The following is a 15,674-nucleotide window of genomic DNA, read 5'->3' as shown; positions in this document are numbered from 1 at the left end:
CCCCCCCCCCCCCCCCCCCCGCCTCTGCTGCTTGGGGATTTTGAGGCCCTAAGCCAATACCCTGCCCCAGCAGGCTCAGTCCTCCGTACAGTGGCCAGGCCTGGGGGCTGGAGCAGTGAGGACGACCCAGAGGCCGCCTGGGGTAGGTCCCAGCCGCCAGCCCAGCCAGCCAGTTGGCTGCTAGGGCTGACCTCATCACCTTGGGCCCAGACAGGGCAGTGGCTGCCTGGTTCCTCCCCGTAGGCACACAGAGCTGTCTGAGCTGACATGACTCACTGGTGCAGGCCATTCCCTTTCCCCACTGGGGTTGGGGGTATGGAAGCCTCTGGATGCTGTAGCTGCACCTCTGAGGGGAATCACAGGCCAGGCCGAACCCCTTCCAAAGGGGACAGCCAGAGGCAGACATCTGCATCCCAGAGGGTGAGGGTCACTCACCTGCATGGAGCAGGCCCGTGCTGTAGGCTCTGGGCTTGGTATCCACCTGAAGCCTTGAGAGACCCTTGTGGACCTCTACATTCATGGGGAAAGGAGTCATGCGGCGTCACACAGAACAGATGCAGGCCTTAAGGGCTTCTACCTGCCTAAGCTGCTCCCACAGTCCAGGCCCCCTTTGGGGAGGACCCTAGCCAGGGGTTCCCAGCTCCTCCTGTCATCCAGAGAACCCTTAGGTCCGAGGGGCCAGTGGTGTGCCTCTTCCTTAGAAACACCATCCAGAGGCTCTGAACTCTGACTTGTCCACTTCTAGAGAGTTGAGATCACTGTCCCTCCTACTGCTCCCTGCCCACCATGATGGAAAAGTGGTTTGTCCCCTCTCAGCCCTGTGGGTAAGAGACCTAACACTGAGTGGTGCAGGGGAGGCTTATACCGGTGCAGGCACTTTCCGTAAGGTGCCTGTGCAAGGCAAGAAAACCAGGCTCTGAGAGTGCAAGGATTTGCCCCAGGCCACTTGGCCATCCAGTGACCTGGCTGGGATCTGCACCTGGTCTCCCCAGAGCAGAGCCCTTCTGGCTGCGCCTCCCTGGACCAGAACTCCTACGGGAAGGTCTAGGCAGCACGGGCCTGTGGGACAATGCTATTTTGTGTGTTTATTTCTGGCCCCTACCCTGTTGCCCACCCGGGCAGGCCCCAGGACAGACTCCGTCTTGGTTTTCCTCAGAACAAAGCAGCCTCTGCTAGACATGCTGCAGCGGAGGCTTCAATCAGAGCAGGTGAAAGGAAACTCAATCTTGCCTTTTGTTACTCAAGGAGGGAGTGAGGGGAATGGATTTGCCCTTGAACAGGAAGGCTGTGGGCGGGTGGGGAGGGGTGAGTGGGGACGAGTGGGGAGAGGGCAGGGACAGACATACCTGAAATGAGACACCCGCTTCCCACCTCCCATTAGAGCATCAGAGGGTGGTCACCATTTTAGTATTCAGTACACACACACACACACACACACACACTCTCTCTCTCACACTCACACACACACATGCACACACACACTCTCTCACACACACATGCACATCACTCTGTTTCCCTACCACCCTCCCAGGTCCCCTCTAAACCAGGAAGGTAGCATCTGACCAGCAGAGAAAAAAAGAAAAAGGAAAGGAAAGAGAAACAGAGATTAGTAGGAAGAAAATCCGATTCTGGAGTTACCTTAGTTACCAGCTCCTAATGACTCACGGGGCGGGCTCAGCCACCTTCCTGAGCAGGAGGACCCTCCCTCCCGGGCCCCTCCATCACCCCATTAATAAGACGGGGCCCTTGTTCATGAGTTCTGCGGCAGAAAGGGGAGAATCAAGGACTTTTCAATAAGAGAGAACTCCCTGGGTGGTTTTGAATAGTTGCTTTTTGTGTGGCAGTAAGGACTCGTCCTCAGCTCTCTGCCCCGGCTGCCTCCCTCAGCTGGCTCCGTCTGGAACCGCCTGCTATTGGGTCTCCAGATGGATGAGCTTGTTTCTCTGGGAGCTCAATCCTTTATTGTTTCTGCCTTCCCCTCCTGACACCCTCAGCTTAGCAGAGGCCACAGGCAGCCTTTGCATCTCAGGAAAGCACAAGAATCCCCGAGGTCCTTCTAAAAAGGCTTAAAACTGGGGAGTGGGGCTCAGCATGGAGGAGACAAAAGCACGGTCCCTATATCCAGGGTGCTGAGCCTGTGGGCCAGGGCCAAGCTCACCACAGCCATCGCTTCGGTGCCCGTGGAAGGGGAATGAATGGAGGAAAGGCTGGTGGAGGGAGATGGTGCTGCAAATAAGGGAGATGAGTAAATCCGTTTTATCAGACGCTGCATATCTTAGGAAAGCACATTTCAGCTCTTTTGGCTTTTGGCAAGCTGGTCCTACCCTTTAATTTTCTAATAAAAAGGAATTACATTTGCTGAAAAGGCAGTAACTAGCTTCATGTCAATGTCTCTTGTAGAGACCATAATTCCCGTCTTGGGTGCCTGCCGGCTCCAGGGTGGGAGGTGGGTTTCTGTGGCCACAGGTGATGCTATACAGGGCTAAGGGGCTGGGATGTTGGGGCACACGGCAGATGGCAGGCAGTGCCACATGGCTTTGTCCTGCCCACCCTGCCCTGGCCCATCCACCCCCAGCCTAGCCTCAAACCATGGTTCGAGGCTTACCGCAGAGACTAGGCTAACAGAGGCCCCAAGACTCACAACAGACAGACACTTAATAAATATTTGTGGAGTGAACGAATGAATTCTTATTGCCTAGGCCTGGGGTAGCTGGCAGGTTGTTCAGAGGGTCAGATCTTCGTTGAATTGAAGGAAGGCTGGAAGGCTTCTCAGAATCTGAAACGACCTATGTGGAAGGACTACCAACCTCTCACCCCGAGCCCTGGCACTGGGCTTACCTGGGGGAGATCCAGCAGCCATCAGGGTACCATGGGATTCGGGTTCCCCTGGGGTTCAAATTCACTGGAAACTTTGCCAAAAATTATACCTCCTCCCCATTTTTTACATAATATGTTTTCATTGTTCAAAAGAGAGAGAGAGAAAACAGAAGAGTGTGGGGATGGAAGTTCACGTCCCTGCTGCTCCACACCTTAGTCCCCCAGAATCGAGGGTGGGTGTCCTCCGTCATTTAGATCTTCCTCCTGGCACCAGGAATTCTGTGCATTTCTTGTCCGGTTTGGGGTTTTACTCCATGGAACCTTTGCACACGCACTCCCATCAGCCATCCCTGTCCCCTGTGAAAGATCTGAATGTAGCTCACTCCTCCCAGGGCTGTGGAGTGGCCCTGCCCGCTCTACAACCTGGGGCACAAGAAGCACCCAGTAGGTACTTAGTCAGTGCCCTGTCCCTGGAGGGTGGATGTATGCACAGCTTTTTTGCTGTTACAAATACCTTCTTTCCAGTCCCTGTATTAGACAAGATCATGTAGGCAGAACACTCACCAGCGGTGGGCACTTGATAAATGGTATAGCCTTTGTGATTTGGGAGGAATCTCTACCCAGTTCTGTGCTCAGTTCCATGTCCTAAACATTTTTCCCCCTACTGTGTGTTCTAGAGGGGTGAGGAATCCCCGAGCAGCAGCATCCAGGAGCCCAGCTGCCAACCTTCTCTCCCGGCAGCTCATTGCTGCTTATACCCGGGGCTCCGTCAGACCAGTTTATGCCACTAGAAATGCCAGGGCCTGTGGAGCAGCAGGTCTCACACACTAGCATTTGTCTGGGGCTGCCTCCTGCCTCCAGGTCCCAGGCACCAGACATGGGAGCAGCCTGGGGTTCGTCTGGTCTCACATGTGAGAAGAGACACGCAGAAATGCCTGTGCACTGCTCTTGTCTTTGGACCTGTTTGAACATCAGTCCCGCGGGGGGTGGGGCAGGAATTGGAATTGTAACAAGCCCATTGGTTGCTTCTGTAGGACCAGAGACGTCTTTTCGGCTAGGCAGGGCCTGGATCCACTCTACATCCCCCTGGCTGGGCAGTGGGAGAACAGACAGTCTCAGGGTAGGGAGGGAGATGGAAATGGGATGCAGGGGAGACCAGCCAGGGTGTTGTCTCCCAGATTCTGATTTGGATGGTGAGACCAGTCACTATGTTTTCTGCACAGCTACTGCCACATAGTGCTAGTTTAGGAGATTTTGCCTAAGTCTCCTAAACTAAGACCTGAGTGACTATATGAACGGTGGCATTGGTGCATACAGGGACGCTGGAGGAGGCGCAGGCTTGGGATACGACAACTTTGGAGTCCCTGTGGGACTACCAGGATCACCCTACTTTGTCACTGACACCCAGCTTGGCTGGGGAAGACCTGATGGCCATCAGGGTAGTGTGGGGTTCCTGTTTCCCTGGAGTTTAAATGCTGGTCCACTCTGCCTCATGGCCCTTCCCTGCTCTGAGCTTTGGTTTACGGTTCTGTAAAGTGGGCCCAGCCATCCCAGCCATGAGGGTTAACAGCCAGAGAGGCCAGGTGTCTGCACAGAACCAGTCCATAGCAGGTGATTTCTCAGGGGTGGCCTCGGTGTGGTTTTCATTCAAAATTGTTTTTTAGTTATAGAAGGAAAGAAATAACGGCTGTAAGTAAAAAAGGAAACAAAACTATGGAGGTACATAAATGGGTCAAAGCCCCTCTCTAGGCTTCTGTAGAAGTCATTACTAGTTTAATGAGTCTTTTTTCTTTTTTTGGCTCATTTTCAAACACACATACAATTAATAGTAAAAAAGGAAACAAAACTATGGAGGTACATAAATGGGTCAAAGCCCCTCTCTAGGCTTCGGTAGAAGTCATTACTAGTTTAATGAGTCTTTTTTCTTTTTTTGGCTCATTTTCAAACACACATACAATTAATTCTTCACTGAGCACCTACTGTGTGCTGAACCCTGAGGAGTTAACGATGCATCAGACCTGGACCCTTTCTTGAGGGGGTGCTCACAGTCCTGTTGGGGAGACTGACCCCTAAGCTGATAAATTACCTTTAGATGGGGAGTGGGCTGTAAGAGGGGTGCACAAAGCAGGGGACTAACTGTTGTGGTGGCAGGGTAGGGATGGTAGGGAAAGGGCTTGACAGGGCTAAGGGGTGTGAACTGGGCCTTCACAGGTGACTGGATGTTTTTAGGTAGAGAGAAGGAGAGAGAAACTCATTCCAAGGAAAGGGTGGTGTTTGGGACATGCCGACTTTGGGGTCATCACCCTAGCATGGCCAGGTGCTGGCTGGGGAAATGGACCATGGGCATCGTTCTTGCTGCAGGGGTGTCCTCCCGGCTCAGCTCTTGCCTGCCAGGCCACCGCTGCCCCTTCCTTCTCAGGCCAGCAGACTCTGCCAGCACCTGTCAGCTCCACGTGCTGGCAGCTGGCAGGTCCTTTGTGCTGCAGGATTCCTCCCCCAGGGATGTGGGTGATAACCAAGCCTGGCAGATGCCCCTGAGGGTGCCAGTCTGACCCCACCCACCACCTCTGATGCTCAGCTGCTCCCCAGAAAGACAGACCTTGTCACAAAGGGAGAGAGGGAAAGGACACGCTTCTGCGCCACAGCCCATCTGGGAGCCAGCGTTTTCCTCCTGATTCAAGGAAACATCTGTTCAGTCCTCTTTCAGAGCGGGGGCAGCAAACCCGGGTCATCCCTGGCACTGGGCTGGAGGCAGAGAACCTGGGCTGAGCCTAGAGCCCCTGTCCAAGGGGCTTAAGACAAGTCACCATCATTCTCTGCCCCTCCATGGGCTCCTGTCGTGGATCCTGCCACCCCATTAAGATGCCTGTGGCGGGCCGGCCCAGTGGCGCACTAGGTAGAGTGCGGCGCTTGGGAGTGTGGTGGCGCTCCCGCCAAGGGTTCGGATCCCATATAGAGACCGGTTCCCGTTCACTGGTTGAGCGCGGTGCGGGCGCGACACCGAGGGTTGCGATTCCGTTGCCAGTCACGAAAAAAGACAAAAAGGGAAAAAAAAAAAAAAGATGCCCGTGGCTGTCATTGCTTCCCCCCAAGCATGGGGGCCCCTGGGGCAAAGCTGTGGACTGCCCCAGAATGCCGTACATGTTTTGGAGGACCCTTCATTATTTCACGCACATATACTAGAGCCATGTTTTTGAAAGATACAGCTGCCAAACAAACTGCATTTATTACGTAATGATTAATTCATCGCCCCCATTTCTTATTAATCAAAGACATCCATAACTGCCTATCTGAGCTTTGGGTGGAGGGGAGAGAACCAGCTGGGCCTCAAGCTGACAGCCTTCCAGCCCAGCACGGGCACTGGTGGATTTGTGTTAGTCCTGCCTCCTTTGGGATAAATGCACAGTGCTCCTGAAGTTTCTAGAAGAAATGGAGACAGTTCATGGACCCCCACGCATCACCTCCCCAAGCCCCCGGGGCTGCCTGGGATGTTTTATAACCCCTTCTTCAGACAGCCTCGAGCTCAGGCTGGTAGCCACTGGCTGACCAGTGGCTTGGAGGATGAGGGGGGTGGAATGGGCCAGTAGCCATCCCTGGAGGCTGCCGTTAGTGGCAGCCTGAGAAGGGAATTGGGGGCCTAGGCTGAAGTCAGCACCACTCTGGGCAAAGGCTGAGGGCAGCTGACAGAGGACTGTCCTGTCAAGCAGGTCCTGAGCTGGTTGCTGAGACAGGTCCAGGGGCATTTGGCATGTTCGTTCTCTCACCTCCTGGGGGCAAGGCTTGTGTCAGCCTTTGGGACAGATGAGGAAGCTGAGGTGGCCCATGCCATTCTCCCTTCCCACTCTTCTATCCCCGGCACTCACTGGGAGTGTCCCTGCCCTCAGAGTCTTCACAGGCTAGTGGGGGTAGATGCCCACACAAGCCATTATTGTCCCATGTAGTGCCAAGCCAGGGGCTTCCCAGGGACCTAAGTCACCAATGAGAAGGTGCTTAACCCAAAGCAGGGGTTAGGAAGCGAGGGGTATGCAGCCAGAGCATGGTTAGGGAAGGTGTCCTGGAGGAAGTGCTGCTCCAGAAAGGTTGCCATGGTGTGCGTTTGGGTTTTTTTTTTTTCTGCCTGTTTTTAAAATAACTACTTCGTGCCATATGCTATTAGGTGCTTTTCACATACATTTAATTTGCACCAACAACCCTGTGAGGTAGGAAATAGCTTCCATGTGTTATCAATGAGTAAGCTAAGGATCAGAGAGGGGAGGCTGCCTGGCCAATTCTCTCAGCCATTAGAACACTAGGCAGTTCTTAAGACATGATAGAAAAGATGTGGGGGTTGGGAGGCAAGGCTGGCATGCCTGGCAGAAGAAACAGCACATGCAAAGGCACGGTGGTGAGAGCAGCTGTGGCCTGGAGGTCTGTAGTGCTGGAGTGAGCAGACGCGGGCTTGGGCCATGGCAAGCTCTTGGGTGCTGTCAGCAGGGAGCTAGGGAGCCAGCTCCTCCTGGGACCTCCGCTGCCCTCAGCCCCTTGCCTGCCTGTGCTCCTTTAGGCACCTGGTGGTATGCACACCTCCCAGATCTGATGCATCTCTTCCTGCTCCTGACCTCAGGAGATGGCAGCAGGGCTGGCATCCAGCGTCAGGGAAATGCCCAACACAGCCCCTGGGACCTCCTGGACTTCCCTCCTGGACTTCCCTACAGTGCCCATCTCCACTGTCCCTGTCCATACAGAGGCTGAATAGCGGCCAGCATCTGCCCGACAGCAGAGTTCCCGCTCTTAGCACCAGTTTCGCCTGAGCTGCCTCCAGGGACAGTCCTGCCCGCCTCCCCAGAGAGCCAGCTCTTCCGCTGCTGCCTAATAGCTCTCCCCACTGGAGACAATCCTTGATATTTAGCCTGCATGGCAGGAGCCGTAATAGCAGCAGCTCTCCCTCCCTGCTCCTGCCTCCTTGAGCCCCAGGGACAGCCCTGCTCACCTCCGGAGCCGACATCCTCCTGCCCCGCCCAAGTATCAGGCAGAGGCCTTTCTGCTTGTAATATCACAAATGAACCAGCATCTGGGACCACTTTGAGTGTATTTTCTCCTTTGAGATTCAGAGACGCCCTGTGAGAGGAGTTATTAGCATCGCCCCCATTTTAAAGACAAGGAGACTGAGGCTCAGAAAAGGGATGAGATGGATGGAGAACACTTTGGCCTTGTCTTCTCCCCTCTTGGTTCCAGGAAGTGCACCATGTGCCCTCATGCCTTGGACCTTTTCTCTGCTGGTCTCTGCCTGAAGCTCTCTCTCCTCCCTTCTCTCTTCCTTTAGATCTTCTCTCAGGGAAGCCTTCCTGCCCGCTGTTCACTAAGGCTGGCCTCTCTCTCACACTGTAAGCTCCAGGAAGGCGGGATTCGCCCACACCTTTTACTGCTCTCCTCTTCATCCCCAGCGCCCAGCATAGGCACGTCGCTCCCATAGGCCTCACTAAATGTTTACTGAATGAGTAATGAGTCGATGGGTAAGTGGATGCCTGTGCTAGTCAGGGTAAGGATAGCTACAGTAACAAACCAGCCCTCACATTTCTAGATGTTTATTCTCACAGGAGGGTGGCCAGTGTTCCTCGCTGGTGGACAGTTTCCTCCATGTGGTGATATGGCGTGGGCATGGTCTGCATCAAGCTGGAAGAGTGTGGAGAGTCACACCTGGAAAGAGGGGGTCACTTCCACGCACATTCTGTTAGCTGGAGCTCAGCCATGTGACCAAGCCCAACTGCAAGGGAGGCTGGGAAATGTAGTCCACTGTGGCTCCAAGGAGAGAGAACAGGTTTTGGTGACTCCAAACCTTCCGTCCGTGCTACTATACCGGTCTTTTTTTTTTTTTTTTAATAGTGGCCTCTCTAATCAGCAGAGCCAACCTTTACTGAGTCCTTACCACCTTACCCTGTTCTAAGCACTTTTCTGACACGGACCCATTTTATTCTCACAGCATGCTTGCAAGGTGGGTATTATTATTAGCCCCATTTACATATGAGGAGGCAGGGGTTCTAACAACCTGCTGAAGAGTTAGTGCCACCAGGAAACACACCACTGGCATCTGGAGATGCTGGGTCCAAAGGCGGGGACCCTCGCCCCTGACTCTACACACCAAACACCACGGGTATTTGGATAGACAGGCCAATGTCCCGAAGAAATGAACTCTATGCGGCTCAGCTGCAGTTGCTGGCCTCTTTGACCTGGTCTCCATGAGAGTTTGGCCTTTGCCTGGGGGTGGGGCAGATGGGATGGAGTAGATCTCACTGAGGGTCCAGCCCAGGGCTCAGCACTCTCCATCATTTCAGCCCATTTTTGGAGGGCATCTCTTCCTTTCCGCCACTGCACAGGGGAAAGATGGGCACATGTGTGGCTACTAGCTATCACCCATCAAACTCCAGGTTTTGTCTTCCTGGCTGCTTAATTATTGACAAGTGCTCTCCTGATGGCTTTTCTGCCACTTAGCAGCTGCCTCAGTCTCTGGCCCCCAGCAGGGAAGCTAGAAGGAAGTGGGGTCAGTGCTGTGATGGGGTCTGTATGGAGGGGTAGCTCCAGGGAGTGGCACCTCACCAAGCCAGGTAGCCTAGTCTTCCCAAAGAGGTGACATTTGATTGGGCTTTGAAGGCTAGGGCAGGAGTTTGTCAGATTGAGAGACAGGAAGGGCTTGCCAGGCAGAGGGAACAGCTTCAGCAAAGCCTAAGAGAGCCTGGCCTCTCAGGTCCCATCTCTGCCTCAGCCCCTAGAACTGGGTTGCTGCCCAGACTGGTGACCCAGGTCTGAGGTCCTTCCAGCCCACACTAGAGAGAGAATGTCTTCTAAACCTACTTGTTAAGGCCGACCTGTGGCTCATTTGGGAGAGCGTGGTGCTGACAAAACCAAGTCAAGGGTTAAGATCCCCTGATCGGTCATCTTTTTTAAATAAATAAATAAGTAAACCTACTTGTTCATTCCAACTCAAACTGGTGTTTTCTTCTTATCTGTGGAGGTGGAGAGGAGGTCTGGGAAAAGGAGGAGGAAAGGATAGCAGAAAGGAAAGGTGGTGAGGCAGGGAAGTGAAGCCGTGAAGCGGAGCACGTGCTGGCTCCTTCTGCGGTGTCACCTCTCAGACCTCTTTCCCTATGCATCCACCTACAGACACAGTGTCCTTGTTCTGCTTCAGGTATGCGCTGCCTCAGGGCCTTTACACTCACCTGCTGCTTGTTCTGCCTGCAGTGCTCTTCCCGCGGACGGCCACATGACTTACTCCCTGTCCCCCGTAGAGTCCTCCCTCAGATGTCCTCTCCGATGAGTCCTACAAACCACTATTTAAAACTACAAACCCTAACCCTAACCCTCATGCTCCCCGTTCCCTTTAGCATACCCGCCTTCTAACGCCCTGTACAGTTTACTGATTTATGTTTTTGCTTACTGGCTGCCTCTCTTCCGTGCGTTCCCCATCCTCCCCGCAAAATAAGGCACCCGACGGCGGGATTTTTTCTTCCAATCTGCCTTGTTTGGTGGTGGATCTCTTGCCCCTGACCGTAGTACGCACTCAATAAATGTTTGTCGGAATATGAGCGAATTCAGCCCTGGGCCAAATGTGACCCCATTTCACGGACGAGGGGATGGATGCCCAGGGTCTTGCAGCCACGCGCTGGGGGCGGTGCCCCTCGTGAGCCTCCCGCCCCGCACAGCCACGGGCAGGTCCCCGCCTGGGCGCTGAGCGGCGCGAGGGCGCAGGTAGCCATGGCTACAGCGCCAGAGACCACTTGCATTTCCTGCCCTTTGTGTTCGCACAGGCCACACCCCCAACCCGGGCCGCCGCCCCTGATTGGCCATCACCCTGAGGAGGGGCGGGGCGGGGAGCCGGGGGCGGGGCTTGTCACTTGCTGGCGCGCGCGTCCCGTGATTAAGACTCCGGGGCGGGCGCGCGCCCGGAAAGGGGGGGGGCTTCTGGAACAGCGGTCCCGGGAGCGGCGTGGGGCGGGGGGTGCTCCTCTTGGTTTCGGCTGCCAAACGGGACGCCTCGTGTCTTGTACTTTTCATAGATTTTCTTGGTCCTTTGGGGTGTGAGAGTAGGAGGCCCGCTGGCTCAGCGCCCCTAACCCTCATCAGGGATCTTGGTGGTCGACCCCTGCCAACCCGTCCCTAGGAACTGACCTGTCTCGAAGGGCCGACCACCTTACCTGCATCTAGCCTCACCCTCATATCCAACACAAGGCTTTTTGCACGTCAATTTCTGTTCCTGGACACTCTTGAAATCCCTTTTCCTGGACCCTTCCTCAACCCTCTTGGGGAAGCTTTTCACATAGACGTCCTGCCCTGCTCTGCTTAGCATTAGTCTCTCCTGCATTTGAACCTTTATTTCTGTGTCCTCCTCCCACACCACCTTGAGTGCCACCGGGGTGGGGCCTTGCCTATGGCCTGGCACCCAGTAGGTGCTCAGTTTATATTGAGTGTATCCATTCATCTGGCTGCCCTAGGCCTCCTTGGCGGGCCCAGTGCTGGGGTGGGACTCGGAAGAAGGGAGACAGATGTGCCTTCACACTCAAACACAGAAGAGATTGTCTCCAAGGCCAGGGCATGGGGTCAGTGTCTGGCCTGGACCCCAGGCCAGAGGAGTCTGGTTTGGTGTATGCCCTTGGTGAATGGCCCACTGTGCTGGCCAGAGGAGGAGCCCCAGGGGCTGGCTCTGCCCAGTAGGAAGGCACAGTCACCAAAAAAGGCTGGAGGGGCCTGGGGTAAAGTCTGCTTAGCACCTATTGGGACCAGACCCAGGAGGCCCAGCCTCTGACTGCATTTGTGGATTACCTACCATGCCTTGTCCTGGCTGGATAGGGTGAATGTGATGGAGCAGCAAGAAAATCTACACATAGCACTCCCACAAACCAAAAAGGAGCTAGAGTCATAAAACGGATTACATGGTTATATAAGGATACACCTTTTAGGGTTTTGGGGCTTTGGGGTATATACATTGTTCCCCCACCAACACCAAAAGAAAAGTACAACATACAGCAAAGCTAGTAACAACGTATTAAATCAGAGCAGGTACTATAAACCACCCTGGAGTTGGTGCCAGGGGCAGATTCCTGGGTTTAGACCACCCCCAAATCACACTTAAGGGGTGGGGCCCAGAAAACTGCCCTTTTTCAAGCTGCCTGACTGGAGGGACCCTGGCCCTTTGGGAACTGAAAAGAAAGCTCTGGATACTCTTCAGAAAAATGTGCTTGAGGCTGGCCGGTTAGCTCAGTTGGTTAGAGCTTGGTGCTGATAACAACAAGGTCCAAGGTTTGATCCCTGTACAGAGAGAGAGAGAGAGAGAGAGAGAGAGAGAGAGAGAGAGAGAGAGAGAGGAGAATGTACTTGTGCACACCTGCTCTGAGTGGTCTAAAAGCCAGGGGAGGCCTGTTTGGGGAAAGGCCTTCATGCTGACACTCATCTGAACCTAGGGCCAAAGTGTACCGTTGTACAGGTTGTACATTGTACGGTGGTTTCTAGCAGAAATCCATCCATTGACCAAGCTGTACAGCCTGGTGCCTGGGGTGTCTTTTCCTATTTTGTACAAAGGCATCATTTGTCATGCCCCTAACCCCTGTCTTCACTTCCCCTCTTGCATCCCATGACAACCCAGGTTAGCGGCACTAATGAAGTTACAGAAATTATGTGCATTATCAGTTAAGAGGTGACCTTCTGTAAACACTGTTATTAAAGCCATAATGAGGGGCCAGCCCGTGGCTCACTTGGGAGAGTGTGGTGCTTATGGCACCGGGGCCACGGGTTCGGATCCCTATATAGGGATGGCTGGTTGGCTCGCTTCAGAGAGTGTGGTGCTGACAACAGGTCAGGGGTTAAGATCCCCTTACCGGTCATCTTTAAAAAAAAAAGCCATAATGAATGACCCAGCAGCCCTTAACCAATAATGTTTGGTTCCTGGTGCTCCCAGATCCCTGGGCTTTTACTGGGCAGTGGTTGGGGAACTGCCCTTAGGCCTCAGCTTGGGATAGGAAGATGGGACAAGGCCTGTCTGTGCACAAAGGATGGGGAGGAGTGCAGGAGTCTCTACGTAACAGATGTTTAGTAAATACTTACCCAGTCTACATGAATGATTCAATGGGTCCATTTTACATATCAGGAGAACTGAGGCTCTGAGAGGGCTGGTAATTTGGAGTATAGGAGGCCTGCCTGTCTGAGGAAACTTGAACGAGGTGCTGGAGTTGGGCATGGAGGAGGCCAAGGAGAGGGGTGGGAAGTAGCCAAAGCTATACCCCATAATAGCTCACACCATGACATTGGCCAGCATCAGTGACATCTCCTCCTGGAAGCCTCCCCTGACCTTTGGGCTGGTTATAGGCTTCCTCTGGGCTCCCATAGCCTGGGCCTTTCTGTCACAGTGCTGCCATCCTGATTCGGCAGGCCTGTTTATGCACTGTCACCCCAAGAGCCTGGCAGAACCCCAGTGCTGGACTCTGAGCTCTGAACACAGGGCCCAGCGTGAACTCAGAGTAGAATACAGCTTTGTTGAATGAATGAGTGATAAGCGGCTGATTAAATGGGCTCTAGGCTTCTAGCAGGTTTACTCGGGGTGGGGGCTGGAGCACAAAGGTGGGGCACAGGCCTGGAGTTAGACAAGGAGGCAAGGAGAGCATCGGGCATTGGAGCCGACTGGCAGGGCAAGTTGGCATTTCCTGTTTGCCACCCTCACTGACCTATGTCAGCTCAGCCTGGCTGAAGGGCAGCAGGGCCTGGACAGTGGAGCCCAGGGAGGGCAGAGGGTGGCAGACGAGGCAGAGTTCTCCACACTGTGCATCTCTATCCACCAGAGACCCTCAGACCCTTAAAGGAGCTCTGTCCTTCCCACCTGCAGGCTGGACACAGCCTCTCAGGGACCCTTTGCCCTTTGGGGACTGAGGGCCCTGAAAATGTCATGGGCCCATGACCCCATAAAGAAGTCCCCTCCCCAGGCAGTGTCCTCAGTCACCATCAGTCAGGGTACTGTCAACAAGGTTGCTTCCCTGAGTCAGAAGAGGAGGTGGTCCTCCAGATCCTCCCCTGCCCTGTCCTCCTAGCTGGGCCTGGCCATGCTCTCTCCCATGGTGTCCTAGCTCCCTGACTCTCGGATATGACTGGGTCACCCGTGGCTGCTCTAAGATAAAGCCCTGCTCCTCCTCTGGTCTCCAGTGCCCCTCCTGCTCAGCACCCCAAGTCTTGACTCACAGATTAGGCTAGGCTGTTCCCTCCAGGCAAATGTCCCTTCCCTGTCCCTAACGTCTCCTTCATTGACGCTAGATCCAGCTAACACTTATTTGCAGCTTACCAAGAACCAGTCCACCCGGTGCACATCAGGGACCCCTGTCCTTGCATGAGTCCCTGCCATGGTGGAGAGCCAGAGGAGCCAGGCCAGCCTCCATCTGGGGCCTGGTGGGTAATTCGAGGGCCTGTTGGGTTTCAGCTGCCCTGGGATGGGAGCTCTGGAGCCTGGGATACTTAAGTGTCTGGAGCGGGCCTGGCATGGGGGTCCCCAGAATGCCTGGCCATAGCATGAATGAATGAGTGAGGGAACGAATGAGTGAATGGGTGTGTGAGGAAACTATGGCGATGCAGGGAGGCAGGAGCAGGTGAGCCCGTGCCTTACCCACAGCTCACTCACTCTGCCCCCACAGCGGCCCCGGCTCACGGGAATGCTTGGGAAGGCTTGGGAAGGTGCTCGGTACACATTTGCAGGGCAGAATTCACCACCCATTCCTGTGTGCATGCAAGTCTCCTGCAGACACCTCTTGAGCACTATCCTGTGCTGGGCTGTCCTTGGTGCTCAGGGTGTGGTGCAAACCAGACAGACAAAAATCCTTCTCCTTGTGAAGCCGATGCTTGAGTGGGGGGCACCCAAGAAAGTGAATCAGGCAGTTGGCAATGAAGCAGGGAAGAGGCGGGGGCAGGCAGAGAGCTGTGGTAGAGGCGGCAGGGGCAGACCTCTCCCTGAGGAGGTGCTGCTCCCCTCGGCCTCAGTCTTCTCACCTGTGCAACAGGGTGATGGGCTCCCCCGGCGAGAATGGTGTTTTGGTCACAACTGTTGTCATCATTATTAACATGCTGACAGCCCTTCAGAGTTTATGGGCCCTCTCCTGTGCAGCCCCCAGAGGGTGGGGAGGGCTTGTGGGTATGCACCTAGCCATGCTGAATGCTGAGCCCCATGGCCCTGCGTACTCTTCACCTTAAGTGGGTCAGGCTTGCCACCTCCATTTCACAGTGAGGCAAAAGGAGGCCTGGAGAGGGGCAGGGTGGTCCCACGTGTTTGGAGCAGGAGTTGAGGAGAGCTCCTGGCCTAAGGAATGAGGCAGGGAGACCCGAACCCAAATACACCTTGTTTGTAAGTGAGGACAGCTGTGGAGGAAAGGGGGCACAGTGTGGGTGTTGGGGTACCCAGCCCCAGCCTTGGTTTCTCTGGCCCAAAGACTGTAGCCTTAGGAGTCGAGGAAGAGAAAGAGCTCATCTGCTGCAGGGTCAGGAAGGACTTCCTGGGCTGGGACTGAAAGGCCAAGCTGCATTTGAGGAGGCAGGAGGGAACTCCAGGTGAGGAGACCAGTGTGGGCAAAGGCTGGGAGGATGGCAGGGCTGTGACAATCGAGAGGGAGGCCACCCTCCTGCACACCAGCCTGATTCCCAGTAGCCTCCAGCAGGGCAACCCTAGCCCGCACTGGGGGTGGGGGCAGCATGGCCCGGGTGGGGCCTGGACTCCCCGGCCCAGCCTGGCCTCGCCTCGGAAGCTGGCTACGGGCAGAGGTCTCCAGGCCAGTCATGTTTTGCCCATGCTCCTCCTTTCTCCAGCCCCTTTGGGCTCTGTGGCTTTCTTGGGGGAGTGGGACCCTGGGTAAACAGCC

This window comes from Galeopterus variegatus, unplaced genomic scaffold, assembly GCF_000696425.1.
Source record: "Galeopterus variegatus unplaced genomic scaffold, G_variegatus-3.0.2 Scaffold229, whole genome shotgun sequence".
NCBI lineage: Eukaryota > Metazoa > Chordata > Mammalia > Dermoptera > Cynocephalidae > Galeopterus > Galeopterus variegatus.
This window is presented reverse-complemented; position numbering follows the sequence as displayed.